The 27,734-nt window shown below is 34.0% G+C and overlaps 1 protein-coding gene across 3 annotated transcripts in view; it reads left to right on the forward strand.

Moving 5' to 3' along the window:
• Window positions 1-2,174: 2,174 nt before the first annotated feature.
• LOC141456073 (clavesin-1-like) overlaps window positions 2,175-27,734 on the forward strand; it is a 497,988-nt gene continuing 472,428 nt past the window's right edge. For 2 of the 3 annotated variants that reach the window (XR_012459571.1, XR_012459572.1), the window contains exon 1: window positions 2,175-2,579. The gene's annotated coding sequence lies outside the window, so the exon portion shown is untranslated. The remainder of the gene's footprint in view (window positions 2,580-27,734) is intronic. The other variant, XR_012459573.1, reaches the window with a different exon arrangement.

The following is a 27,734-nucleotide window of genomic DNA, read 5'->3' on the forward strand; positions in this document are numbered from 1 at the left end:
TCTGTTACACAGTTTTTGGCTAAAAATGGCATGGTTCCGCTGCCCCACGCACCTTACTCGCCTGACCTGGCTCCGTGCGACTTTTTCTTATTTCCACGCATGAAAAAGGGCATGAAAGGACACCGATTTGACAACATTGAAGAGGTCAAGAAAAAAACGAAGAAGGAGCTGTCAGCCATTTCTAAAGATGACTACAAAAAATGTTTCGAACAGTGGAAGCACCGGTGGGACAAATGTATTAGTTGTAATGGAGAGTATTTTGAAGGGGATAAGGTTGTTCTGTAAAAAATTTGTAAATAAATAGCTTTTAAAAAATAATTTCGGTTTTTTTTTGGTACCCCCTCGTACATTATTTTATAACGCGTAATTTAATTATTTTTTCCACAATTATTATTAGTCCATTATAATTGCTTCATTCGCAAATCATAATTACACTATTTAATTAATAAATTTGTGAAATGACTTCCGGAATTATTCATTCTACAAACTAAATCTGACTTTAATAGGTAGATTAAAACGGTTAGATTTGATCGTAGTTAGTAACTGCTGATATTGAAACCCAAAGCCGTATTAGTCAAAACTTTATGTCCAAAATGATAATATATATTTTTATCTTTTTGTCCGTCAAAGCACACATGTTTATTGTATCCGTCAGCGGTTTCGAACTTTCGAACATCATAAGAGGTGAATAAATCAGTATAGAGTCAGTACGTAAATGTAGTGCGAGACGGTCACGTCAGTGGAGTCGAAGCACCAAACAGAAGAAATCTACTTCTTACAAATTCTTACAAACTGTTGAGAGATTTATACAGGATGTTAATAGCCTAGAGATTCGTTCGAAATGATTAACTGTCGTTGAAAGAATCAAAGGAACTTAGTAGAACTAATTACTGGACTTGCACCAGCGGTTCGCTATTCTTTAACATGAATGTAATTCAGGGTTAGTAACGAAGGTATGAAGGGTGAACAGAGTTTGTTGTGCACTACGTTTGGAGGGTACAAAGAACTCTGAGTTCTGCAGTTTTCATGTCCAGTAGGGCTTAATTAGTCATAATGCTAACAAAGTAATGGAGAGTAATAAATCATTTGATTTAATAACTAAACAAAAACAGTATTCTCAACTTGTTCTTTTTATACAGTCTGAAATTTAAAATGGCAAACATTTACTTCTGCCGCAAGTAAATAAAGTATCTAAAGATGCATGGTAGATTACTCCTTCAAGAAGTATTTCTAGACTGATCTCCATCGCGAAGGCACCAGTGTGGCCTCTAACATCAGTAAGGAGCTAATGAATAAGAGATTCTGAGTGGATTGTCATGTCCAGAAAAGAGTCCATGACCATTTGATTTTTTTTAAGAGATATGTTATTAAGTTCTTCAAGAAGTTAACAAATTGGAATCAATATGAACAGTTCTGTTACCCCAAAAAGCGTAGAGTATATTGACGAAGAATATAGACTTGTCTCTTATATTGGAGGTAGAAGAAATTAGAATACATAGCGAACTCAAAATATTGTATAATGATTTTTTTACTTTAAAAAAAAGTTAAGAATTAGATTAACTCCATTAATGTAACGTACAAAAAATAAAGTCATTTAGAATTCCAGCGCCAAGTGGTACATAATTTGTCGCGTACAACGCAAAGTACTGGTAAGCTTATTCGTCAATATTCAAAATAGAGAACGACCACGAAAAAGCTGGCTTCAAGATCTGGAGAAAGATTTGAAAGAACTGAAGCTCTCAATAAGATAGAAGAAAACGTTAGAAAGGAACAAACGGGAAAAGACCGAGTGGGTAGCTAAGACCCACTCCGGACTGGAGATATGTCACCAACTTTTGGCTCGCAGGACCTAGCACTGAAGACCATGATCTTTTAATGGAATGGACAAAGAATTTTCGTTTAAATTCATGATAAATGATAATAAAATTAAAAAAAAAAAAAAAAAATTAGAAGAGCAGAGAGTACGGTTTATATTTGCATTTATCCGATGTATTTTGTAATTGAAGGGTATACATTTTTAAATCCTTTTCAGTAGTGTGTGTTATTGCAATTTTGATTGTAAATGATATCGATGGCGAGGAAGAAGTTGGATAAAGAGAGATATTTTAGTATTTAGAAGAGGTGTTGGACGGCGTTGATGTAGGCGCTTGCGCGGTACATCCCTTGGCGAGCGAACAGCCGCGTGATCAATATGAGCGCGTGCGGCCGGAGATTGTCAGAGACGAGCCGGCCCGGGTTGTTCACATGACGTGTGCCGTCTGTTTGAATTATCATTCTTATCAATACTGTTGTTATTGTTTGTTAAGATGTTCTTTTAAAGAAGAAACTTTAAATTGAATGTAGAAAGAGATAGTTAAATAAAGAATTTCTTCTTTAATGTGTTTCTTTAAAATGGAATAAAATCACTTATTAGAAATGTTTGAGTGGAATAAGCCCTGACGTTGTCGTTTACAATTGTAAAGGGATGCCCCCGCTGTCGAGCGGAGGCCGTGAAGCCTCCCTCTTACAATTTTCGCTTTTTACTGTACTCTCATATTTCTTTATCGGACTACATGTTACACATGCAGAAAATATGCAATGTAAGTATATGATTCAGTAATATTTTTTCAAATTATAAAAACTTATTTATAATCTATTTAACTGTCTAACAATTAATAAAAGTGACACCAGTTTTTTACCCGTTAACGGTTTTCCCAATTTCCCGATACGCATGTCTAAAAGGTGATCCCTCTTTAATGTTGGAGGCACCACGCTGGCTGTCCCCTGTAGCCTTAGGAGTTAGCCTTCTCCGCACAATTAGGCAATCTTGAAAAAGTATTTCCAAACATTAACCACATGAGAAATAACCATTTAATGGTATAAAACCACATGCTTTCCTCCAATAGAAGTAAAATTATTCACCTTTAATTACCAAATTTCCTGCTAAAGATTTTATATTTTTTCAAGATAAAGAGTACTTATCTTGTGTTATCCAAAGGAAAAGAAAGAGAAATAATTAAAAGAACATAACATTCTGCACACATCTAATTAGCGAACCACAAACTCTCTCGGACTTTATTTTTCAGTTAATTTTTAAACCAGAAGAAAATAAAACAGCTTCATTAAAATTATTATCAATGAAGAATATTTTTTCAACTTAAAATTAATGATAAGACCTTTGTTATCGCTAGACTATATTTCATTTGACACCATCTGACCTCGTGACTTTCAACAAATATTGATTCAATGTTAGTGTTCCACAAGTCTAAAATTATTAAGTTTAATTTTTGCTTATTCGGATATTATTTTCAATTTTTTTTTTTTAAACTAACTACTAAATTTATAAAATTTATTAAATCATAAAAGTAAATTACAGATATTAATTAAAATAGGAAATAAAAGAAAAACAATTAGGGTTTTATGAAGCACGTTAGTTGCATGGTAGTGAAGGTTTCAAACAGCACACAGAACTGATAATATAGCGTTAGTAGTGTTCACATGTTTTTAACTTCAATATCGAGGTGTTTATTTATTTTCTTGATTTCATTATAAAGATTTTATGTTTACAAATTTTCTATTACGAAAATTCAATATGATCTCATTTTAGATGTTCAATAACAATAATAATAGTAATAATAATATATTATTATGAAGTTATTATTATTGGCAATTATGGATTACAATAATTGCCATTGAGACTACAAAGTCTGTTGACTTGATCGACGTGTATGAGAAGAAACCAGCGATTTCCTGTACGGTCTGGGTATAATTTAGTCTTCGGCGCCACTTACTATTCAGTCTCCTTGCAAGTTTGAAGTGTGGAACTTTATTTTTTTTAGTTTTGATTTTGTCGGTCAGATTTTTTTAGGTCAGTATGTAAGATGGAGGTTTGAGACATAGAGTCATGCATCAGTAATGGTATACAGGTTGGTAGGTTTGATAGAATCCCAATAAACTTTATGTCATAAAAGTCAATCTAATGTTTTGTAGATAGTACTATGTTGTTGTTATATTTTCCGTCCAGGAACTTTGTTGTCCAAGGTCGTGTCTTTTATTTCTAGTATAATGGTTCCAAGCTAGTCGGCGGTCTAAATGAAGACTGAGGTAGCGTGTTTTCTCTTCGAAAGATGTTTAGTTCATGTTCCCTGCTATGTCAGGGTTTCGTAAAAATATGTATACTATTTATTCTTATGTTCCATTTTTTCTCAGCTGCTAAACTTAGTCAAGTTGTCTTTTTTGTAAGACAATAGTCGCTGTAATGTAGTTTTTATGTCGAAGAAAACGACTGCTATCGTGCTACGATTTAAATTTGTGGGCTTTGACAATTGTAAAAACGGTAGCAGAATTTCTTATACTTAGAAAAATTTCGCAAAATCAATTTTTTTGTTTTCACTTTACACCCTAGAATGTCGAAATGAAATATTCATTAAATTGCTAAAGAGTAAACTACATTCATATTCAATTACTGAACTGGGAAGATTAGCTTTAAATTTTAAATAATAAGACGAAGAAGTTGTGTGAGAAAGTTTACTATCTCTGCAGACATTCTCATAAAAACCAACATCACAAATTTAAGCTGCAAGGAGAAATTCAGAATAAGAGCTTTCTGATTATTTTTGTTAGAAGTTTAGACTGGATATTCATTGTTGAATTTCTTCTTTTTTTTTTTTAAAAAAAAAACAAGCTTTTATAGGCTCAAAAAATTCTGGTTTACTTTTCAATATTGAAACGTTTCAGAATACGTAGCACACGCCACGATAGCTGAGTGGATAGAGGCGAGGTTCGCAAAGATAATATGTAACATGTACTGTTGGTTAGTAGGTTCGATTCCCGGACTAGGCCCTTGGATTTTATTTAATGGTTTATGAGAATTTAATAGTAAACAATGTTTGCTAGTGTCTCTGACATCTAATTGGAAGTTGGACGTTAAAAACTGCTTGAAAATTGGTTTTACTTATTTATACCTGCTTTTATAAATCATGAGAGAGTAAATAATACATATACGTGCCTTTTTTTCAAAACTGTAAAAATGTTTTATTATTAATATTGTATCACCTGGGCCTTAGGCTTTAATTTTAACTAGGAGGTTTCAATTTTTAATGTTGTTACTGTTTTTTGTATACAATATAGAACTATTTTTTCTTTAAAATTAAGGTGTATAAGATCGAAAGGTTGGCAAAAAATGTATTAAAACTAAATTAATAAAAAAAGTGAGGTTAGTAAAATAATAGAGAATGCATTCTAGAAGCAGTAATATAAAATAAAAATAGAAATAACTTGTTATAAATCGCATGACTATGTCTATGGGGACTGCCACTTACTAAACCTGTTCTCTCCTTTACTGTACGAGTATACTCATCAATAATCCATATTGTTAGATTTATATTAGATTTATTGTACCGTATTTATTCTCAATTTTATTTTATTTTTTCACTCATAATCTACATAATGCTTCTGTTTATTACCTGGAAACGTTATAAAGTTTATTGTTTTAATTACGTCTTTAATTAATAATCAAATACAGAATCACGTGTGAACGCCCACTCGACTTTTTCCAGCTCCAATTTACAGAGTTATAACTCACCCATTGTGTCAAACTGACAAATTTAAAAACAATTGAAATTCTTACTAGCATTATCTAGTCTAGATAATAATTTTATTTTTTTTATTTATTTACGAGCTTATAGGTAAATACCTTTAGCTGGGAGTTGTAACAACAATGCTAAAAAGTAAAATAACATTACATTAATGCAGTAGTAAAATAAAGGAAATGAAACTATTCTTTATGAGTTACAAAAATGGAAAACTAAAACATAACTCATTGACATACATAAGTGAACAATAACTCAATTAGTTATACATAAATTACTCAACAGTTATCACTCCGGTAGCAGAGGACTTCTGAGCTTCAGAGCTTGGTACATAAAATTGTAAATATCATTAATTTGGTTCACATGATCTAACAACTTGAGAAACTTATCATGTAATAGAATCATTTGAAGACTGATACGCGTTAAGAAAATGACTTCTAATGGGTAAGTGAGGTACATTCAATAAAGGAATGAACAACTGAATCAGGAGAAAAAGAGTTACAAATGGAGGCAAAGATTGTTGTCATCAAATTCAAAATAGGTGTCATTAATATAGAACCTTGCCTTGGACAAATTGCACAGACTTAATTGCACTACCACTCTCACTTTTTTAATATTGACTTTCCAATCCAGATATGGCTCTGGTAATCCGAGTGTAGCTAAAGATCTGTATGAACAGTTGTATCTGGAGTTGAGAATGAAATCAATATCCTCACTGACACATTTATTTTTATATTTGTTAATAAGGTTGTGAAATTCTTTTTCTCAGTACAGCAGCACTTTGACAGTGAAAGAGATCCAACGCATTATCTAGATAATAATAGTGCATATTATATCGATATCAATTTTAACGTAACGACTATGCACTGTGACCTCAAAGATCTATTTGTGCCAGGCAGATCCCTATTAGCTAGCCTTTCATTTCTCGAATAACGAATAAATCCCTGAATCTGAAAGGATTCTAAGAAGAGTATGTGCTCACCTTTGAGGGATCCTATTTCCAACAGTCCTAAGAATGCTATAAAAAGAATTATAGCTGGAATAATTGTTCAAATAAAATTGATTTACATCAATTTAGAGAAAATTTCAGAGACAATCGTTCAGAGACAATTCAGAGACAGAATGCCAGAAAAGTGGAAAATCCATTTAGTAAGGTTTTCTGGACGTGGCATTGTAATAGTCAGTAAGGTCCTGAAGTAGGACCAAATCAATATAATAAAGGTCATCTTCTTGGATTATTTTTTGAAAAGTTTTGTAAACAACACAATTTCACAAACACACATTTTTTTTGAATTTTCACGCACTACTTTTTTCAAAAACGGATATTTCCGGGTGACAAACTCAATTTCGATAACTTTTTATAACCACCATATTTACCTTAACCAGTAAGAGAAAACATAAGTCGACATTAGATATTGTATTAGCAGATATACTTTTTACTTTTACGAGAAATTTAAAACAACTTATTTTTTTTGCACCTTAAATAATTTTATGTTTTCTAATTAAGGATTCAAAATTAGCGAGGAATCGGTCCAAATAAAAACAACAACTCGTCTTTTTCCCAACGTTTCGACAAATATATTGTCCTCTTCAGGGCCTGGATATTACAAATACAAAAATACAAACAATTTAGAGAATCAGTAACATAGAAAATCAGCAATATAAAAATAAAAATAAATAAAGTAAATGCTGTTCTGGTATGATGAATTTGTCCAATTTCCCTTTAAGTTCTAACGAATTTTTTTGACATTATACTGGTTGTTGGCTAATGGCTGTAAAATGTTAAAATGTATATTTGACCGATTCCTCGCCAATTTTGAATCCTTAATTGAATAATTTACAATCACGAAACCTATATATTCATATTTATGTTTTCTGCAAGATCGTAGGAAAAACAAATTATTCTGAAAAAATAAATTAAATGAATGTAACAATAAATATAAAAGCATAGACATTAAAATGCTTTAATATATTATAGTTGTATAATAGAATATTATATAGCAAGAAAATTAAAGCTGAAAGAAATTATAGCACTGATGTTGGCCCTGAAGTTTTAAAGAATCAAAGACAAATTTATCAGCAAAATTTCAGACTAAAATATCTTATTCTTCGGTTATAATTGATAATTAATCTTATCATGATGGCCTCAGTCCGTGCAAAGGAATCGAGAATGATGCAAGTTCGCTGAATATTCGAAATACCAGTACGAATTAAGAGTAACGTAATGAATTAGTGAAGCAGTTCTAGTCTACATAAATTAATTTCTTAATGAGATTTAGACTGTATACTTTGATCGAATTATACTATCAAATTTTATAATTTAGGCAGATAAATTTATAAAGTAATTGTTTATGCACAAATTTATGTAAATAATTGCATTTTAAACATTAATGCATAGTTTACAAAGTTTAAGTAAACGAGATAGTGGGTAGGTGGTATAGGTCTTTGATGGAATCACCAATCCAAACCACTCCATCAGAACCGATAATAGTCGCAAAATTGAGAGAGCCGAGACAATTCGATTAACGACTTCGGCAGGCGGTGGTGCACGTGCCTCGTTTCCAATCGTCATTAACGCTAAACAATGTAACTATTAGACCACCCTTCTGCTCTCCATTTAACTTCTTTATCCATTTCCTCCTATATTGTCTTTGCTACCACCAATCATGAATTACATTAATCAATATTTCGAGACTTTTAATTTAAATTTTATATTGTTATTAATAAGAAATTTTGTGATGATTAAATAAATTTTACCGTAATTTCATGCAGAGCTTATTTTCAAACATGAAGCCTAAATACAAATATACAAATTTCAGGTCTCACATTTGGATCCTGAAGAACGTACTAAATAATTTTTTTTTGTCAAATTTTAGGCGATATGATCAGGCAAGGGTTTTTTTTTATAGATGTGCCTAAATTCAGGTTTACTTTTTACGAATGGTTCATTTATCGGAAGAGATTCGCAATTCATGTTACGAAGTCTGTTTTATTTTTTGAAATTTCACTGGATTTTAATTACTGATAAGTAAAAGTAAAGTAATCGCCTATTTTTTCAGGCGGGGCTTAATCTCAAACTACCAATTAGGTGTCGTGGACGAAGGCGATTAGCAAACATACTTTACTGTAAATTTCTTTCATTAACCATTAAATAAAATCCAAGGCCTAAGACTTGGGAATCGAACCCAGTTCCACAATACATATTAGCTTCTCAGGTCTCGCCTCTAACCGCTCGGCTACCGTGGTGCCCTAATTACTGATAATTGAGCCCAATAATGCAATGATATAGATTTAAGAGCGCCTGATCATCTTACTTTGGAACTTAACAATTTTCTTAGCTGTCTGACAAATATTTTTGGTACGAAGAACGCATCTAAACATTCTTTATCTGCTGTTGAACTTGTTTGTTTTGAGCTTGCAGAGCTAGATGATGATGACAAGTTTTTTGTTATTCTCTTTGACCTGTACCACATAGCAAACTCTTTGTGAGAATTTAGAGCTGTAGCGTCAAAATCAGTTATTTTGATTCGAATCTTGGAAATTAATGCCAAAAATTACCCTATAAAACCAACTCTACACAAGACATACTTAAAGAAGAGTACATATTCCAAGGATTATGGGTCTTAACAATACCATAAACCAAACATATAAATCAACCATGCTCAACCACAACACAAACCCAATACTAAAGGACCATCTCTACATCTGATGCTCAACAAGCTGAGTACACAAAATACTACAGCCATTAATCTCAGACACTTCAGACTATCTCTCACATCCGCGATAAACGCCAAAAGTGAACCGTATAAACCCGCTTTAAGTTCCCCAAATTGAAATGTAAAGTTTTGTCTTCCTGCGTCTTTAAAATTTTTAATGATCAGAATCGGGCCAAGATTTACAGTGTTTATTATTAATGCTTCTTTAGGAATGACACTTCATTCATGAAAATCGGTTCACGTGTCGATAATTTGAAACGATTGCTATACTTCCCCTTAATAAATGTAAGAGCAGATCGCCGCTTTAATGTTACGTAGGGGAGCCCTAACCCTATCATCCTACCAAATTTTATCAAAATCGGGCCATTAGTAATAATAATTTTGGAGGGGGCCTTACATAAAGGGGGCTAACTCCTCTCCCATTCGAAGTACAGGGTCGAGACCCCAAAAAGGCACATCTACATAAAATTCCGAATCGAATGACACCTCATTCATGAAAATCGGTTCACGCGTTTAGGCGCTACGTTGTTTACAAAAAAGGTAACAAAAAGAAGAAGAAGAAGAACAACAAGAAGTACAAGAACATTTTTTGAAAAAGCGGTTTTTGCTCATTTTCGGCATCTTTTTTCTCGAAACCTATAAGTTCTGGGTTGTTGCAAAAAAATTAAAGTTATAAAGGACGGTTTGCCCTTTATTTTAAAGAAAATTTGGGAATTTTATCTTTTATACAAAAAGAGAAAAAAATTGTCAAAGTTGGGTGTTTTTCAACGTTACGCTTTTTCGTGCAGTTTTTGACGATCAACCCTTATACAACTGTCCTACCGGACAGTTTTAAAAAGAGAAATTATAAATACTAAATGGTAAGCAAATGTAACAGATCTACAGCATTGTGTGAAGCTATAACTTAAAAATGATTAGATAGTTTTGTAAATATTACAAATACCTTCAATACTAACAAATTTTACCTTACAGTAATCATTTCGTTACCTTAAATTGTTGGGAATCGATCGCTTGAATTAGCTTCTTCTCTTCCTGCAAATATTAACCGAAATTAATTTAAAATTGTCAATAATTAATTTTATAAAGTTATAAATTATTTTGCTACATACTATAATAAATAGTGAAGAAAGAAAAATTTGGTATAACCAAGATGGAGAAGTTAGTAATGTAGGAAGAAAATTGAGCCTTTGTCTTGTTTATGTCACGACATATGTATTGATTAAACAGTAGACGCGCACACATACTAACTTTTTAAACTGTAAGAACTCCATCATACATATGTCGGCTGTTATACAATACGCTTCATGTTTGTAGTTTTACAACAATTATCATTTATTATGGGGTTCTTAAGCAATTTATCACTTTCTCTGTTGCCTAATGTGGATCATAATTATTTTCTTTTTCTCTAATCGTGTAGTCGGTTTCAGCTTGCTTAACGATTTTTCTTCTGCACCTCTTATAATAAAGCATCAAGCCTACACAATTCTTCCAGCTAGCTTGTTAATTTTATTTTTCCTTTCTTCCTTATTCCTTTAACATTTTTATTTAAGCAAAAAGTTTTGCAGCTTATTTATAGATATAAATACTAAGAGTAGCCCAAAAGCTGCGAAATTAATTGTTAACAGTGAAATTAAATAATAAATTATTTAGGAGAGAGATTGGCCAGTGTTACTGCACAGGACACAGAACGCAGAAGTCAATAGTCCAAATTAAGGCTGTTAGGAAACAAAAGAGCTGAAGGATTCTAAAAGTAACTCAAAAGAGTTAGAATTGAGGGTACTTAAGTTCTACTATTCATCTGTTTGTCCCAGTGAAATCGCCACAAACATGGCTTTTGTCACAACTAGTAAAGAAATATGAGTAAGAAATAGTTTGATGCACGCATTTGAAGATTAAGATCAACTAGGGGAGAGACATTTGAACAGAATTTACATTTTCTGTTACAGAATGCACAGAATCGTATTATTGAACCTTTTTATTTTGTTTTCTACAACTTTCAAGTCTTCTGAACAGATCTATATCAATAAACAGTTGGTACTTTACATACATATCTATATTTTTTGATTTAAAATTTTTGTGTCAAATGTTAATATCTGCCCCACTGGGGTAGCTTTGAACACAATATAAAATAGAAAGAAATGATATTACTTTACTCTGAATCTACACCTTCTATCAGTTATTTCTCTCACTACTACATTACTTTCTCTTTAAAACCACTGAAATCTAGTTCAAAAATCAAGAATGACTCAGTTCAAGTGGTGGGTTTAGGAAGTTTAAACAAAATATTCGGTTTGTTGCGCTTCTTAATGTAGGTTCGGACCACTTTCCCCTTCTCTGCGATTAAACAACAAAAAGTCACAAACTTGCAGGTCGGTAGGGCACATTCTAACTGAGATGTTGAAATGTGCCCCCTCTCCTTCCATAAGAGAAAATATAATATCCAACACTTTTTGCAAGCAATTAGACTTTTGTAAATACTAGGTTTAAAAATACGAATTCCAATTGTTAATATGGACTAACAATACTTACACCTTGTCCACTACAATCTTCACAATACACTTCCAAAGCTGCACCAAAAATTTTACTTCCACCTTACAAAATATAACATTCCTCAATTCTGGACTTTACAAACAATGAAAACGAACGGAAACTCTGTCAATTATACAACAGGTCTACCACAAAATATGGAGAAAATTGCCAATCATGTTTTAGGTAAATATTTGGCGAGAAATTAAAACTGTTCAAGGTGCCCCCGCTCCTCTACTTGCATATTCAAGCTAACCCAATTCAAAACTCAATTGAATTCGAATAGTTTAAAAAAAGCTTATCGCTTATCAAATACTTTAAGTGCTTTATGGCCTCTATTTGGTCAAAATCTGCCCTTGGGAAAGGTATCTGTTTCTCTTTCTGCTCATTCGAGTCCATTCTGTGAAGAGCATCCCTTCTCGCTTGGAATCCTCATTGTGAGCTTTCAGTTAAGCGCCGTATCCTTGCGAATTTGTTTGTATTAACTAAAGGGGAAAAAGTTTCATTTTAAGATTTTCTTGCAACTTAAGTAGTTATAAAGATAATGAAAATATTAAAATTGTAATACTTTAAATAATTTTCTGTTTAACTGAACCTCAAATCAACGTCATGACAGTGAACTTAATTGTACCTAATTTCTGTACAAAATGAATTATGAAAGGATTTAGGGGAATGAAAATTAGAGTAATTAATATAAACGAGGAAGAGGGAAGAGTAGTAACTATAAGGTGAGTATTGTGGGAAGTTATCTGAGGAAATTAGGATTGATAGTCTTGACAGATTTCTAATCAGTTACAATTAACAGACCTCACCTAGATTAGAAGTAAAAGCGGAAAGAACTCTGCTGAGATGTTATCTAGCTAACCCTTTTCAGTTAGAAGGAGTGTCCATTCTTAAACCAACCTTTACAACTAGATTTCTTAATTCTATACTTAGCGACGAGTATCCTTTTCTTCTTCAAGAAACTATTATTTTTAGTCTTCTAGTTTTTAAGCCTTGCGAAGTTAATAGATTATTTTTGTAATTAGAGCCAAAGAACAGGAAGTATTGAGTACGTTGTAAGTATAGTTGTTGAACCTGTCCACACGAAATATAAAAAACAGAGGAGACTAACCAATATTCTCCTCAGAGTAAGAAGAAAAATAAAAAATTATTTTCAGAATGAATTCAACTTTCATTAGTTCCCTTTCAGAGATCTATTTCCAGAAGATGAAGTAAATCCTTCCAATTCGAATAAAAACAATATGATTGAATAACTAGTCCAAGCGCTGTTACTGCTGTCGCATTGCCCAGATAAAATTAACGGCCCCAAATGTTTCAGTTGCAACAACTTTGATCGTTTATCACAATCCTGTTTAGAATACGCTTTGGCCATAAATATATTACAATGAACTGAATATCAGCAGTTTAAGAAATTTGAGAAACATCGAGGTTACATTCGAAAAAAGAATTTATGCAAAAATTGACGGCATTACAATTCAATCCCTTTCAGATGCAGATTAATGAATACATCTCTTAAAGAAGTTGTGTATTTAAACAATTTTAGCCACATTTCTTTGACCAACATCACTTATTGTAACATACAGGGTGTTCATTTTAAGACGGCTCAAATGCATTTCATGCTTAAACGGTTGATCTGAGCGAAAAATGGTAGAGGAAACATTTGTTGCCCGTCACCTCTAGTTTCAGAATATGTGACTTGATTTTAGATTTCTGCCCAAATACGCTTCTGACGCGCGACCAAAAGTGAGGGTTCGCGGTTGACCCCCATTTTCATATACATAGTTTTAAAGAGTATAAAAAGTTATAAAAAAAAACGGAAACCGCAATTCGATATCTTTAAAATTAAAGGTGCTAGGCTATTTCAAAATCTGGTATTTACGTATTAATCATATTTCAATTTTTTAACTTGTTATCAAAGAGAATGAAGAGCACGCGATAGGTCATTTTTATGTATTTTTTCATCCCCTTTCTACTAAAAATATTGCCAAGGCAGTAAAGCTAGTATTTTTCTTAATATCGGGAAATAAGTCGTTTTCCGAGTGATTTTTCTAAGAAAAATAAAATGTTAAGAGCTTTAGATGTTCTCAAGCATACATAAAATGGCTAAAAATTAATTTTACATCTGTTACAAACAAGAAGGTTTAATAATTATTCGGTAATTTTGGGAGAGTTGCGTTTAATTACCAAAAAAATTGGAAACCACCTGCCACATATTTAAGTGATCAATATCTTTCATGTAAAGGATCAAACTTATTCCTTAATTTATCAAATAATGTACTTTACTCCACTTGTGAAACATGTACTTTGCCTTCAAAGGTGCCTCCTCTGGCTCGCAAGCCAGGTTAGCCAGGAGGTTATCAACTGCTCTCTGTATCTGAGGAGTAATATTTAAGAAAGAATTAACTGATACTCTGATGACTGTTAAGACTCACAAGAATCCCGATGTCATTACCCGACATGAAACATATCAATCGTACAACGTTTATAAATACATTTCAGTCAGGTTATTGGGATATTGTTTTATTAAAATTGATGGAAAAGTATCAACTTTTAGCCCAAGAAAGTAGCAAATTATTCATTAAAATTGAAAGTTTGATATCGTAGGTTACGAGAGATGATCAACTTATTCTAGAAATTAAAAGACCAAATTTTGAAGCAAAAATATCTTATCTAAATGTTAAGAAAATCAAATGGTACATATAGAAAAAACTTAGGATTGCTTAACTTACTTAAAATAATTATAATTTATAAAATTCGCTGATAAAATACTCGTCTTTGAAAAGAGAAAACGTATTAGACAACAAACTGCAAGTATGATAATTTTATTTCAATAGCCTCGAATTAAGAAATCACGATTGGATATAGAGATAGAGAAGATAAAGGCCACCAGGTCAGAAAAACCGGAAATGAAAGCAAAACATGCATGCAAAAAATGCGGAAATGCAGGCACCCAAGATGAATTCAATACATTATTTTTAGGATAAATCTGTAATGATAGCTCTGTACTAATTGTCGTTGCATTTTCTTATTGTATTTATAATTCAATTTTTGTATTTAGGATAGTTTACATTGACTTTCAGGTTAATAGTTGCGGCAGTAGCCACCAAGATATTGAGAACTTTAAACCTAATTATTACGAGGGTCGTTTGAAAAGTCCGTGCAAAAATAAAAACTACTTAATTTTTTGGGGTAAACCTTTTTTATTTTTCAACATAGTCTCCTTTTAGGCTTATACACTTCGTCCAACGCTGCTCTAGTTTGTTGATCCCTTCCGAATAATAGGATTTGTCCAAGTCTGAAAAATAGCCATCGTTTCTGCAATCACCTCCTCCTTTGAATAAAATCTTTTTCCCGCCAGCCATTTCTTCATATTGGGGAACAAATAGTAGTCCGAGGGAGCCAAGTCTGGAGAATAGGGGGGATGTGAAACGAGTTGGAACCCTATTTCCATTAATTTTGCGACCACAACTGCTGAGGTGTGAGCTGGTGCGTTGCCGTGATGGAAAAGGACTTTTTTGTGGGCCAATCGTGGGCGTTTTTCTTGCAGTTCGGTTTTCAAACGGTCCAATAACGATGAATAATATGCACCTGTAATAGTTTTACCCTTTTCCAGATAGTCGATGAGGATTATTCCTTGCGAATCCCAAAAGACAGTCGCCATAATCTTTCCGGCCGAAGGAACGGTCTTCGCCTTTTTTGGCGCAGATTCCCCCTTGGTAACCCATTGTTTAGATTGTTCTTTGGTCTCAGGAGTGTAGTGATGTATCCATGTTTCATCCACAGTGACGAAACGACGCTTAAAGCCCTGCGGATTCTTCTGGAACAGCTGCAAACCGTCCTTGCAACACTTCACACGATTTCGTTTTTGGTCAAGCGTGAGCAATCGCAGCACCCATCTTGCGGATAGCTTTGTCATATCCAAATGTTGATGCAAAATATTATGTACCCGTTCATTCGAGATGCCCACAGCACTAGCAATCTCGCGCACCTTCACTCTTCTGTCATCCTTCACCATATCATGGATTTTATCAATGATTTCTGGAGTAGTAACCTCAACAGGGCGTCCAGAACGTTCAGCGTCACTTGTGCCCATATGGCCACTCCGAAAATTTTGAAACCACTTATAAACTGTTCTAATCGAAGGTGCAGAGTCACCATAATGTTTATCAAGCTTCTCTTTAGTCTCCTGAGGCGTTTTGCCTTTCATAAAGTAGTGTTTAATCAACACACGAAATTCTTTTTCGTCCATTTTTTGAAAATCACTCGACTTCCTCGATACAAACGAATGCCAAACACAAAGAAATAGACCGATCTGGCTGAAACTTGGTGTGTGTTCTTTCAAGAGATGCTACTAACTAAACATAACCTCGATACGCGCCAGTAGTGCTATCTCTCTGACTTTGCACGGACTTTTCAAACGACCCTCGTACTTCAATTAATTGGTTAGAGATCTTCCCATTCAAGAAAATCAATTAAGTCACACAAGTTTTTCTATTATTCAAACTCTCGTGGGAATTTAAATCGATAACTACACAATAGTTTCTAGACTCTTATTCTAGGCAATGACTTAATACACCTTTTCCTTTAAAAAAACAGACCTAAATTAATTAACAAGTTTTAATATGGTATAGTCAAATATTCTCTTTTTCACTGTACCTTTTAGCAGTTAAACTAAATGAAATAAAAGAAAAGATACAATATTATTTTTTATATTAACAAAGTAGAATTTAAAATATGAAAATTTAATAAGATTTTATATATTTATATTTATATGTTTTATTCATTTTAAAATAAACATTTCATAACTTTAAATGAAAATATGGAAGTGAACTTGTTTTAATCTCTGGGGACCAATAAGGAAAACCGACTGCATTAACATTAATTGGGCGATTATACAATGTGGATATAATTGGATTCCAGGATAACCTGTGGGGAATAACTTTACAATATCAGAGATATTATGGGATAATTTTATGAGAAAATCGCAAGTGGAGAAAGATAGAATGGAAGATTAGCTTGTGTTTGCGTTATTGAAAGTACGAAAACTGTATTCTCTACGCCATCATTGGTAACTATCTTCTAATCTACTGGATAATAATACTCATTGCAAACTTTGAGAATTACTTTAATAGTCTTTAACTTTAAGACTTTGAATAGTAAGTATAGAATGAATTTTGATATAGTTTTTGGTTTTATCTACTTTGTTCTTTATTTTAACATAAATTTTTTCATATTATGTACTATTTTTTTAAGATAAGATAAACGTTATTTTATTTTTTAAATTAGTCTTTTATTAAAACCATCAAATTTTTATTTATAAAAACGTAAAATTATAAATATTAAACTGTAATACACAAATTACTTTTAGTTTTTTGAAAAATGTTATATTTTTTCGTATTTCTATAAGTTTTAAACTGATATTGCACATTCAGAAGCCCAAACGTTCTCTTATGTAGATGAGAGACTAATTCTGAAGAAAAATTAAGCTGTCTTCATCCATCATATATTAACTTAAATCATTGATCAATACAAAAAGTCATAATTGATTCCTCAAGTTAATTTTTAGCTACCACGTCTGAAGAAAGGAACACGTACACAACAATTTGTAAAAACCTATTTTGGAGGAAGAAACCTCCAAATTACTAGCTCGGAGAGGTACCTTACCTTGAAGTTGTACATAAATTAAGCATTCCTGCGAGGAGTACCTGAAGTCGGCTGTAGTAAACTAGAAGATGCTGGGACTCACTGCCGCAAATGAAACCGGAAGAAAGCTCGAGTCTTTGTTTCAGTTATTCAAATGCTTGTAAGTTAAACGCCTCTAACACAGTGGATTTCTGATACTGAGAGGAAATGGGTACGTTTTCCATGAAGAAGTTTTTACTGTGCCCGATAAAAATGGGTCACAACACTATACTGTAATAATTCTTTTTCCGAAGAAGAGGCAATTATTGTCACTGCCAAAAATAAGGATCGAAAAGGATAATTTAAATAAGGAGCAGCAAGTAGACTGGGATCGGAAAAAAAAACCAGATAAATGCAGAAAAGTTACGCAAAGTGGTATGCACAGATTTCCTTCCAAAGTTGGGAATCCACTAGCCTCCACAGAGTTGAGGAGTTGGTAATCATAAACGTTTGGTATACTTACCATTACTTAGTAATAACTAGCATTATAATTTTACATGTTTTTGTAATTAACATAGTTATTTAGTGATCTAGTCTGCTCCCGATATAGTTTTAAAGGAAAACAACCCCTCTAAAACACTACCTGATCAACGATTGACCAGTCTGCTACCATCTGCTTCTACGTATTATTCTGAGGAGGGGCCTCACATATATGGGGCTAATCCTCTCCCATTCGATATACAACGCCGAGACCCGCAAAAGGAACATCTCCGTAAAATTCCGAATCGAATGACACCTCATTCATGAAAATCGGTTCACGCGTTTAGGCGCTACGCTGTTTACAAAAAAGGTAACAAAAAGAAGAACAAGAACAAGAACATTTTTTGAAAATGCCGTTTTTGCCCATTTTCAGCAACTTATTTCTCGAAATCTATTTAATCTATGTTGTTGCAACAAAATTACAGTTATAAAGGAGGATTTGCCCTATATTTTAAAGAAAATTTGGGAATTTTATCTTTTATAGAAAAAGAGAAAAAAATTGTCAAAGTTAGGTGTTTTTCAACGTTACGCTTTTTCGTGCAGTTTTTGATGATCAACCCTTATACAAATACAACTGTCCTACCGGACAGTTTTAATATGAATAATAGAAATTTTTAATAACTTATCTTTATTTTTTGACTTTGTCGAATGAATATACACTTTGTTCGTTTATATTATTTTTATCCAACATTTTATTTCTTTATCGTTTTATAGCTTATCGTTTAATGAACAATGAGCTATGTTTGAAACTGTACTCTTTATTTTAGGAGAATAAAGAGTGCTAAGCGGGCTTCGAACCTAATCTTGGATACATTAAAGTGATGTCAGAACTAATATCTTAAATTACGAATTTGTAGGTTTCGTGACCGAAAATTATTAAACTAAGGATTCAATATTGGCGAGAAATCGGTTAAATAAGAACAACAACATATTTGACCGATTCCTCGCCAATCTTGAATCCTTAATCTTAAATTACTGAAGGAACACACTTCAATAATACATATAAATAAAAAGAAGTATACAGGGTGTTCATTTTAAGACGGCTCAAATGCATTTCATGCCTAAACTGTTAATCTGAGCGAAAAATGGTAGTGGAAAAAATTGTTGCCCGTCACCTCTAGTTTCAGAATATGTGACTTGATTTTAGATTCCTGCCCGCATTCGCGACTGACGCGCGACCAAAAGTGAGGGTTCGCAGTTGACCCTCATTTTCATTCATTTCAATTTTTTCCAAAAAAATTGGAAACCTCCTGCCTCATATTTAAGTGATCAATATCATTCATGTAAAGGATCAAACTTATTTCTTAATATATCAAATAATGCACTTTACTCAACTTGTGAAGTATGTACTGTGCCTTCAAAGGTACCTCCTCAGATACAGAGAGCAGTTGATAACCTCCTGGCTAACCTGGTTGCGAGACAGAGGAGGCACCTTTGAAGACACAGTACATGCTCCACAAGTTGAGTAAAGTGCATTATTTGATAAATTTTTTAAACTAAAAAATTAAAAGTTTAATTTTGAAGATATCGAATTGCGGTTTCCGGTGTCTTTCATAACTTTTTATACTCTTTAAAACTTTGTATATGAAAATGGGGGTCAACTGCGAACCCTCACTTTTGGTCGCGCGTCAGTCGCGTATGCGGGCAGGAATCTAAAATCAAGTCACATATTCTGAAACTAGAGGTTACGGGCAACAAAGTTTTCCTCTACCATTTTTCGCTCAGATTAACCGTTTAAGCATGAAATGCATTTGAGCCGTCTTAAAATGAACACCCTGTATAAGTTAAATCAAATAAAGAAATCAATGAAAGGGAAAATTGGATAATTCTGAGGAAAATTGAACCCAAAAGTATTTCGAAGATGATATTTTCATCTAGTATCTAAGATTACCAAACTTTTGTACCTAATTTTTTTATGAGTGGTTTAGATGGAAGTTATTTATTTGCAGTACAAGCATCAATTTGTTTGGACTATTAAGTGATAAATTGCTGGAAAATACTTCAGAAACACTTTCTGAGTACTTCACAAACATCTATCATAACTCTCATATCAGCCGCCCGAACATAAATTCATATAATCAAGCAGTACAGTTCTCCCCTTTACCCGAAGACTTGTCTGTGACGTGATAGGTCTCTGCCGCTACTTTGACGTTTCTGTTCTCCCCTATATCAAAATGGCGTCATCTATAGCCCGGAAATATTTTTTTCTTTAATAAAAAAAAAAGCAGTCAGCCCTTATTTCTCTCTACTTCCGCACCAAAAAATTGTTCGTGAAAACAAAAAACAAATCCTTACTTATTCATAAATAAACGAAATGACAGGAACAGATTAAACGGAAGGACACACGCCATTTACGAGAAAAATAATGGTTAGTTAAAAATTCCATACCAGATGGATTTGTTTGTGTTCTGATGCCATGGACTGAGAGCAGGATAAGCAGCTCCGCCCGCAACTCTCAACACTCCAGCACGAATACACACTGTCAATATTTCCATAAACTAAAGTTGAACTTTTTTTATACGCATGTATAGTCCGTTTTTTGATTAATTTTTTGTTTTGTTACTTTTTGGACTGTTATGACATAAATTTTAACACATACAAATATGTAAATATTCGTTTGAATAATCTATATATACAGATATTGTTTGGAAGAACATAAGACTCATCAGTATTGATTTGCGCAAGCTCTAATAAACAGAATCTTTTGATATCAGTAATGTTAGTGGTTTAAAAAAATTATTACTTCTTCTTCTTCTTCTTCTTCTTCTTCTTCTTTGTCTTAGCTCTTATGCCTTTCAGCGTCGAGGTTTAGATAACTTAGGCCCTTAACCAACGGATGTACTCTTCCCTGTTTTTGGATAGAAGACCTAGTCTGATCTCGCTTTTGTGCCAATCTTGGGTTGCCTTCTGGCCTGCGTCCTTCAGATTTCGCCTCCATCAAGCACCTAATCTTCTCCTCTTCTCTTCTCCATGCAGACGTGGCCAAACCACCCCAACTGCCGATTCTCCAGCTTGGTTACGAAGGATTGTACCTCTAAGCTGCTCTTTATTGTTTCATTTCTAATTTTGTCACGCTTAGTTTTCCCTTCGACCCGGCGGAGAAATCTCATTTCGGCAGCTCTAACCCGGCTTGCATGATTATGCAGCATAGCCCACGATTCTGCCCCATACTGAAGAATAGGTAAGTACACGGTCTTGAAGACGGTCATTTTCACTTTTTTGCTGACCTCTCTTTTACCGACCACAGTATTCCTGATCAGACCGTAAGCTAAATTTATTACAAGAGCTTCTATTTTAAATGCCCGACTGCAACAATACTTTCAAATTTAATTCTAATTCTATATTAATACTGGTACTGAAGTAATGTTCAACGAAGAAATCAGCAATATTTCCCTCATTACTAATGTGAACAAGATGAAATGAATTTCGTTTTTTAACTCTTCCAAAACATGGTTGATGTTCCAATCTTCTTTCTCTCCTCAACTTTAATTTCAATTTCATTTCACTCGAATTCCCAACCTTTCATTCGAAGTTCCATAGATAAAATTACCTTAAATACTCAGGCCTAACTCTGAACACGTAAAAAGGTAAAAGTACCTCAATATAAAAATGTCCGCATGAAGTGTCTGAATCGAACAACAATGCTCATTACTAGAATGTCATGTCATGTTATCTATCTATTGCGACAGCCGGTCGATAAAGAATTCTGAGACTTTATCCTCAAATAAAATATCAGATAAAAATATTTATTACTTAGAAGTTTACTACCTGTGTATTTAAGTAGAATTAGTAAATTTGAAGAATAGTAGAATGTTAGCAGCACCTGGAAGAGTTACTACGCAAGGATAGCACTCCCGACGTGATATCTATGTTCCTGTTCAGTCCCAAGCAAGTCCCGGGGTTGGCTTTTCAGTCGGCTTTAAGGATAGTTGGGGATAATTGCAAAAGCAACAGACAAGTCCCAAAGATCCAGAACATCAACAATCATTCTAATCTATTTTCTTTATTTAGCTTAACTGCTGAAATTCCAAGTACGATAGTTAGCGTAATTCAACAGCAATTCATACTGCTGTAGTACCATGCTTTGGCTTTTCAGCAAACCGGAAATATAGAATAAACGTAATTTTCTTAAAAGATACCAACAATTTTCTTTAACTTTTGTATCCAGGCTGTTGTACACATGTTGAACTTTACATATAATTGAAACCTTTCAGGCAACTTTATTTGTGCGGTATTTTCAAGGATGGATTAAATGAGGGTTCACTCTTAAGAGCCATTTCAGATATTAGGTTTTTTCTAACGCTTACGTAATATTTGATCATGAAAAGTCTAGTGATAATTGTAAAGCTATTACTATAGCGGATGGGCGACTTTCTGAAAGGCTTGTTCATCATAGCATCTGTGCAGTTCCCGAAGGGTTTTATTTTAAAAGCGAATTTTTATTTTGAAAGGACACTATACAGGGTGTATACGGAGGAGTGGTCGAAACTTCGGGAGGTGATTCAGCAGCTCAAATGCATCAAAAAATATTCTCTTCACTTTGGCCCGATAATAAAATGGTTACTTTTCTTTTTGTTCCTTCTCCAAAAATTGACATTTGAGTAAATTAATAGCGAATAGTCGGTTACGTAAAATCCCAGTTTTCTGCATTTACACCCCTCTGTTCGGGGTAGGGACTCCTTGATTCATTAATCATTGAAAAAATGCAGTTGAAAATTTTAACAAAAATCATCGAGAACGAATTTTTTGGACATTTAAGTAAAAATGTCATTGTTATAAGAAACGTTTTGAGGCTCTGTATTGAACAAATTTATAGGAAATTTAATGCTCTTTCGTTTGGAATAAGCAGATTTGTTGTATGATAAAGGATAGAAAAGTTACGGCCATTTTTATGGCGAAAAACGCGAATATCGACGGAAAAGTTAAAAATGTAAATATCTTGGACACTATTGAGAATCGGGCCAAAGTAAAGAGAATATTTTTTGTTGCATTTGAGCTGCTGAATCACCTCCAGAAGTTTCGACCACTCCTCCTTATACACCCTGTATGTCATACTTTGCTTTGAAGGCATTTTATCAGAGAAAATGGGGGAGCTGTCATCTTTTCTTCAACAGTCATGTTTAATTTTAGTAAATATGTATAAGTTTTTTTTTTTTTGCAAAAATTCTTTTTTTTTAAAGAGTAAATTATGTTAAGAGAAAGTAATGTGTTACCAGATTTTGCATTTTTAGCTGAGATGTACCTCCCCAAAATACTCTCTTACATAAGCCGCAAAATTCTGGGCGTTAGCCAAACAAAGTTTTTCCACCCACGAAGTGAAAAGCATACTTTCTTACCTTCCTTAACACCAAGACAATTTTCCTCTTTTTTGTTGGCCTCCTTTAGAAGTTTTCCCTAGAGGTTTTCTTGTCTTCGTCTTAACCAAGTAGCTGCCACGATACCCTCCTCTGTATTATTGGCTCCCCTACTAGGTTACTCCTACTAGGTTACCAAACCAAAAGCCAGTTATTACTTTTCCCATTGAATGAGTTTTCTGTGTAAAATCACTACCCACCACAGCTTTTCCAAAGCTTCTCTCATCAACCCATCTCCCACACTCTTTTACGGCCATCTAGTTTACCTTCTAAAGCCCGTCTCTCTTCTAAAGTATTGACTTTACATACTTACCTATTTAGAAAGGCTTACCTCGGCCCCAATCTGCTGCACTCTCCAAAGACTATTATAAAGTTTCTACCTTTTCCTTTACCATTATAAATAACAAATTAGTTATTTTATTCGGAATAATAAATTTCAGAAAATTATAACTTTCTTATATTTTATTCAAAAACTTATTCATAAAATCTATCTTTTAAACAGGACTTTCCTCTTTAAAAATTAAAAAAAAAAATTGAAGGACTATAATTCAAGCGCACTGGGCTCTCTTTTTGGATGTAATGTATTTCCTTTCATACTCTATTCTATTTATGAATAGAACGGCTGCGTACTGACATCAATTCAGTTGAGAATAAGCTTTGACTATATAAAATGCAATAAAAATGGAAATTATTTAGGTAGTTCTTGTTTAATTTGAAATAGCAGCTGTTGGCTGTTCTTATTATTTATTTATTTGATTTATTTGTATTAACAGCCAAGTTTGTTGGCACCCCTGATGTCCGTTTCTTTTTCAACTTTTTTTTTTTTGCTGTAGCTTAGATGGCAGATATTCCAGAAATTTGTGCGCATTTAACTCAGAACCTTGACCAGCAAAGTTGTGTCAAGCTTCAATTATCGAACAGTGGTTCAATATATCCCCACTTGAATCATAAATTCAGCGGCGACGTGGATGTCACAATGAGTCGTACTGGAAAATAAGGAGAACATCTCGTGGAGCCCGTAAAAGAAGGCATCAACAGTGAGACCGAGTTGAGAACTCTAGCCCTTGAAATGCTTGGAGAATGCTATCCATCTCCTCCTTGGACCCACATCTATCGGCCAGCAGAAGGTGCCAGTAAAAATGCTGGAGCTGGAGTGTCAACTTCCAGTTCTCAGAACCTGTTCGAAAGTGGGCATCAAATTTCGATTGGGAGATCCGGGCTATCTTGATAGGTCTAAGAAACGTGGTTGAAAGGAATTTGGACCAAGTAGTCCCAGGCTAAGTTCATTGCCGAAACTGGAGCTCAGAGTGCAATTTCCGCAGATGTAAGAGCGTGCCAGGAAATGGTTGAAAAGGTACTTACAGAAAGGAAGCACCTAGCTTTCCAGTGGATTCCTGCACATTGTGGATTGCCAGGGAACGAGCAGAAGCCGATAACCTTGCGAAGCAGGGAAGTCAATGTGATCAGCCCGACCATGCAATGTGTTCAAAAAAAGTTATAGGTAACCACATATAGGGGAAATTACACGCGGAATTCAGGAGCATGGCCGCTGGAAAGCAGTGGGCAACACTGCTAGAAGAGAAGGTACCTGCCGGCCTCCAAAGAAAAGAGTCTGTCGTGCTCTTCCGAGGAATTACAGGGCACGACTATCTACAAGCACACCTCCACTAAATAGGTATTAGGGACTCGCCGATTTGCCCATTGTTCAATGACGGTTTAATGATTTTTAAACATTTGAACGAGTGCCCGGCACTACAGGGCATGACTGTCAGACAAAAAATGACTTAACGCCTTTGTCGCGGGATAGAAAAAAAAATGACGTGGATGCCATCTTTTACATTATCAAAGCATTTCGGGGATTATTGAACCCCCAAGGTATCGATCTTACTGGATAGAATTTTTTCAGTATGTTTCAAACACACATATTGTTGATTTTTGTTAGGACAGTGAGTTTAGTAAGTTCTCCACCAGATCCACTCATAACTTTTGGTGACAGCGGTAGGATCTTGGCATTGATTTTCTAAAATGGGCAGAGATCGATTTAATCAGAAGGGAGACGTGTTATTTCCTCACTCATTTAAATTTTCATTCAGCCAGATGTTGAAAAAGATTTTGGATTTTGATTTTGGTATTTTTAGAGAAAGCACTTGTGAAAGCTAGGCTTAAACTGGGTGTTCCTAAGAAGCTGGTCAGGCTTGTAAAAATGACCGTAACTGCCAAAGTTATGTCCTACTGTCAGAAAAAGTTCCGTCTGAGAGAACCTAAACAAAGCGATCCTGTAACTTCCATTCTTTTTACTCTCGAACTCTTTATAGTTTCTCTTCCTTATCGCAAAACCAAAATAGCATAATGTATAACAGTCTGGAAGTTAGCCTATCATGTCTAAAAGAAATTCCTAACTAAACTATCTTAATTTACGAGGTGTGGCTATTAAATAACGAGACTATTGTTATAAAACATTTTATTTTAAATATATACATATTTAGATATCATCACCTTCAATATACACCCCTCCCTTATCCCTATAACGCTCCATGCGAATTTACCATTGTTCTAAACAGTGCTGGAAGTCTTTTTCTGTGAGCTCCTGCATGACGCGTGCCGCTTTTTCTTTCACAGCTTCAACGGACTGAAATCGTTTTCCTTTTAATGCAGATTTGACTTTGGGAAACAGATAAAAGTCACATGGGGCCAGGTCAGGCGAATAAGGCGGATGGCCTAAAACTGGGAGGATGTCGTACTTGGCTAGAAACGTCTGGACAGACAATGCAGTGTGAGCCGGCACGTTGTCTTGATGGAGAACCCATGGACTTGTTCTTGCTCAAATCGGGTCTTTTTTTCCTTACTCTTTCACGGAGTTGAGCAAGCACCTCACGGTAGTAATGTTGATTAATTATAATTGATATTTTCATCCTTTTAGACGTGGAAGGGTGACCCAGGCGGTCATCATCTCCGACGTCTTCTAGGCCATCTTGGAAACGCTTGAACCACACAAAAACTCGCGCTTTTGATAAACATTCATCGCCATAAACTTCTTTTAATAACTGATAAGTTTCAGTAGCGGTTTTACCACGTTTCTTGTGAAATTTCAGGACAATTCGTTGCTCTACTACATGTGTAGTATCATGTTTTCGGCAAAACGAAACTAACACCTCTTACACAAACGACGATTCCAGTCAGACAGATTTCTCTACAAACACGTGAGATGCTGCCATCGAAAGAGAAGGCTTTACGCTGCACAACTGTCGGTCTTTAGGATCTGGCGCATGCATAGTTCTTCTGTAGCAGCATCAGTCTCATCAGTTATTTAATAGCCACACCTCGTATTACAAAATCTATTCTTATTGTTGAGGTTTCTTAACGATTAGATAACCTTTTGCTCATCCATTGCATGTACTGAACGATCTCTGAAGATTTTCTTGTCACTTTACACTGCCAAAGTTCTTAGTAGCCACCAATTCTTTTAAGAAATTATCCCAATATCAACAATTACTCTGACTCTCGTGGAATATATTTGCAGTGCCAGACTCGGTTTTTCTGTCAGCTTGTTTCAGTAAGTTAAATTACTAACTTCCGCAGCCTATTTCTCCCTTAAAATTCATTTCAGCAGGTGTTTGAGCACCTGGCTTGTAAGTTGTTTTGTAAAGTTGAAAATTAGGTCCTTTCATTCCACTTTACTTTCTTAATTTACGAACTAATAGTTTGTAGTTCTAGTCTAAGTAGAGAGATAATCTTGAATGTATTTTTTCAGAAATATGCCGAACTATTTAGTTTATATTGTAGTTTTCATAAGAAGATTCAATCTTTTCTACCTTCCTTTGGATAAAATAATGATTCTTTTACCAGAGTTTTTCTATATTTTTAAATATTTTAAAAAACTATAATATGTAAAATATAAATTAAAGAAACTGCTGATAAATCTAAAACGTTGAGTAGAAAATGTTATTAATTTAATGTTTGAAAGTTTTATGAGTAAAAGTTAGATGCAGACTTGGGAAAAGAGAACATGGAGGTAATCTTTAAATTTATCCGTTAAGAAGGTGAGAGATGGCTATAAAACAGTTAAGAGGAGGTGGTAACTTGGCTGTAAATTTCACCATCTACTTGTAGAGGTAGGGTACGTGTGATTAAGATGTTTAGTAGGCTGTAAGAGCCAGGAAAGACCTGTCTTGTATATTTTTTATTCGCAGGTGTTCATCTAAACAACAGTGATCAACATGTTACCTTATTTTATTTTGATTTTTGTTTATAGTAATATACTATTCACATTGTAATAGTGGAAGTATGTTTTTTCTTTTTTCATCTCCGTGAGATAAGTCTATTAATTATTGAAGACTATAAGAGTTTCCTACGCCTGCTGCGCCTGGTGCCTGACCTAACAAGTTACTACAGGTAACTATCGA

This window comes from Rhodnius prolixus, unplaced genomic scaffold (assembly GCF_049639745.1).
Source record: "Rhodnius prolixus isolate KJV_2025 unplaced genomic scaffold, Rpr scaffold_4, whole genome shotgun sequence".
Taxonomy (NCBI): Eukaryota; Metazoa; Arthropoda; class Insecta; order Hemiptera; family Reduviidae; genus Rhodnius; species Rhodnius prolixus.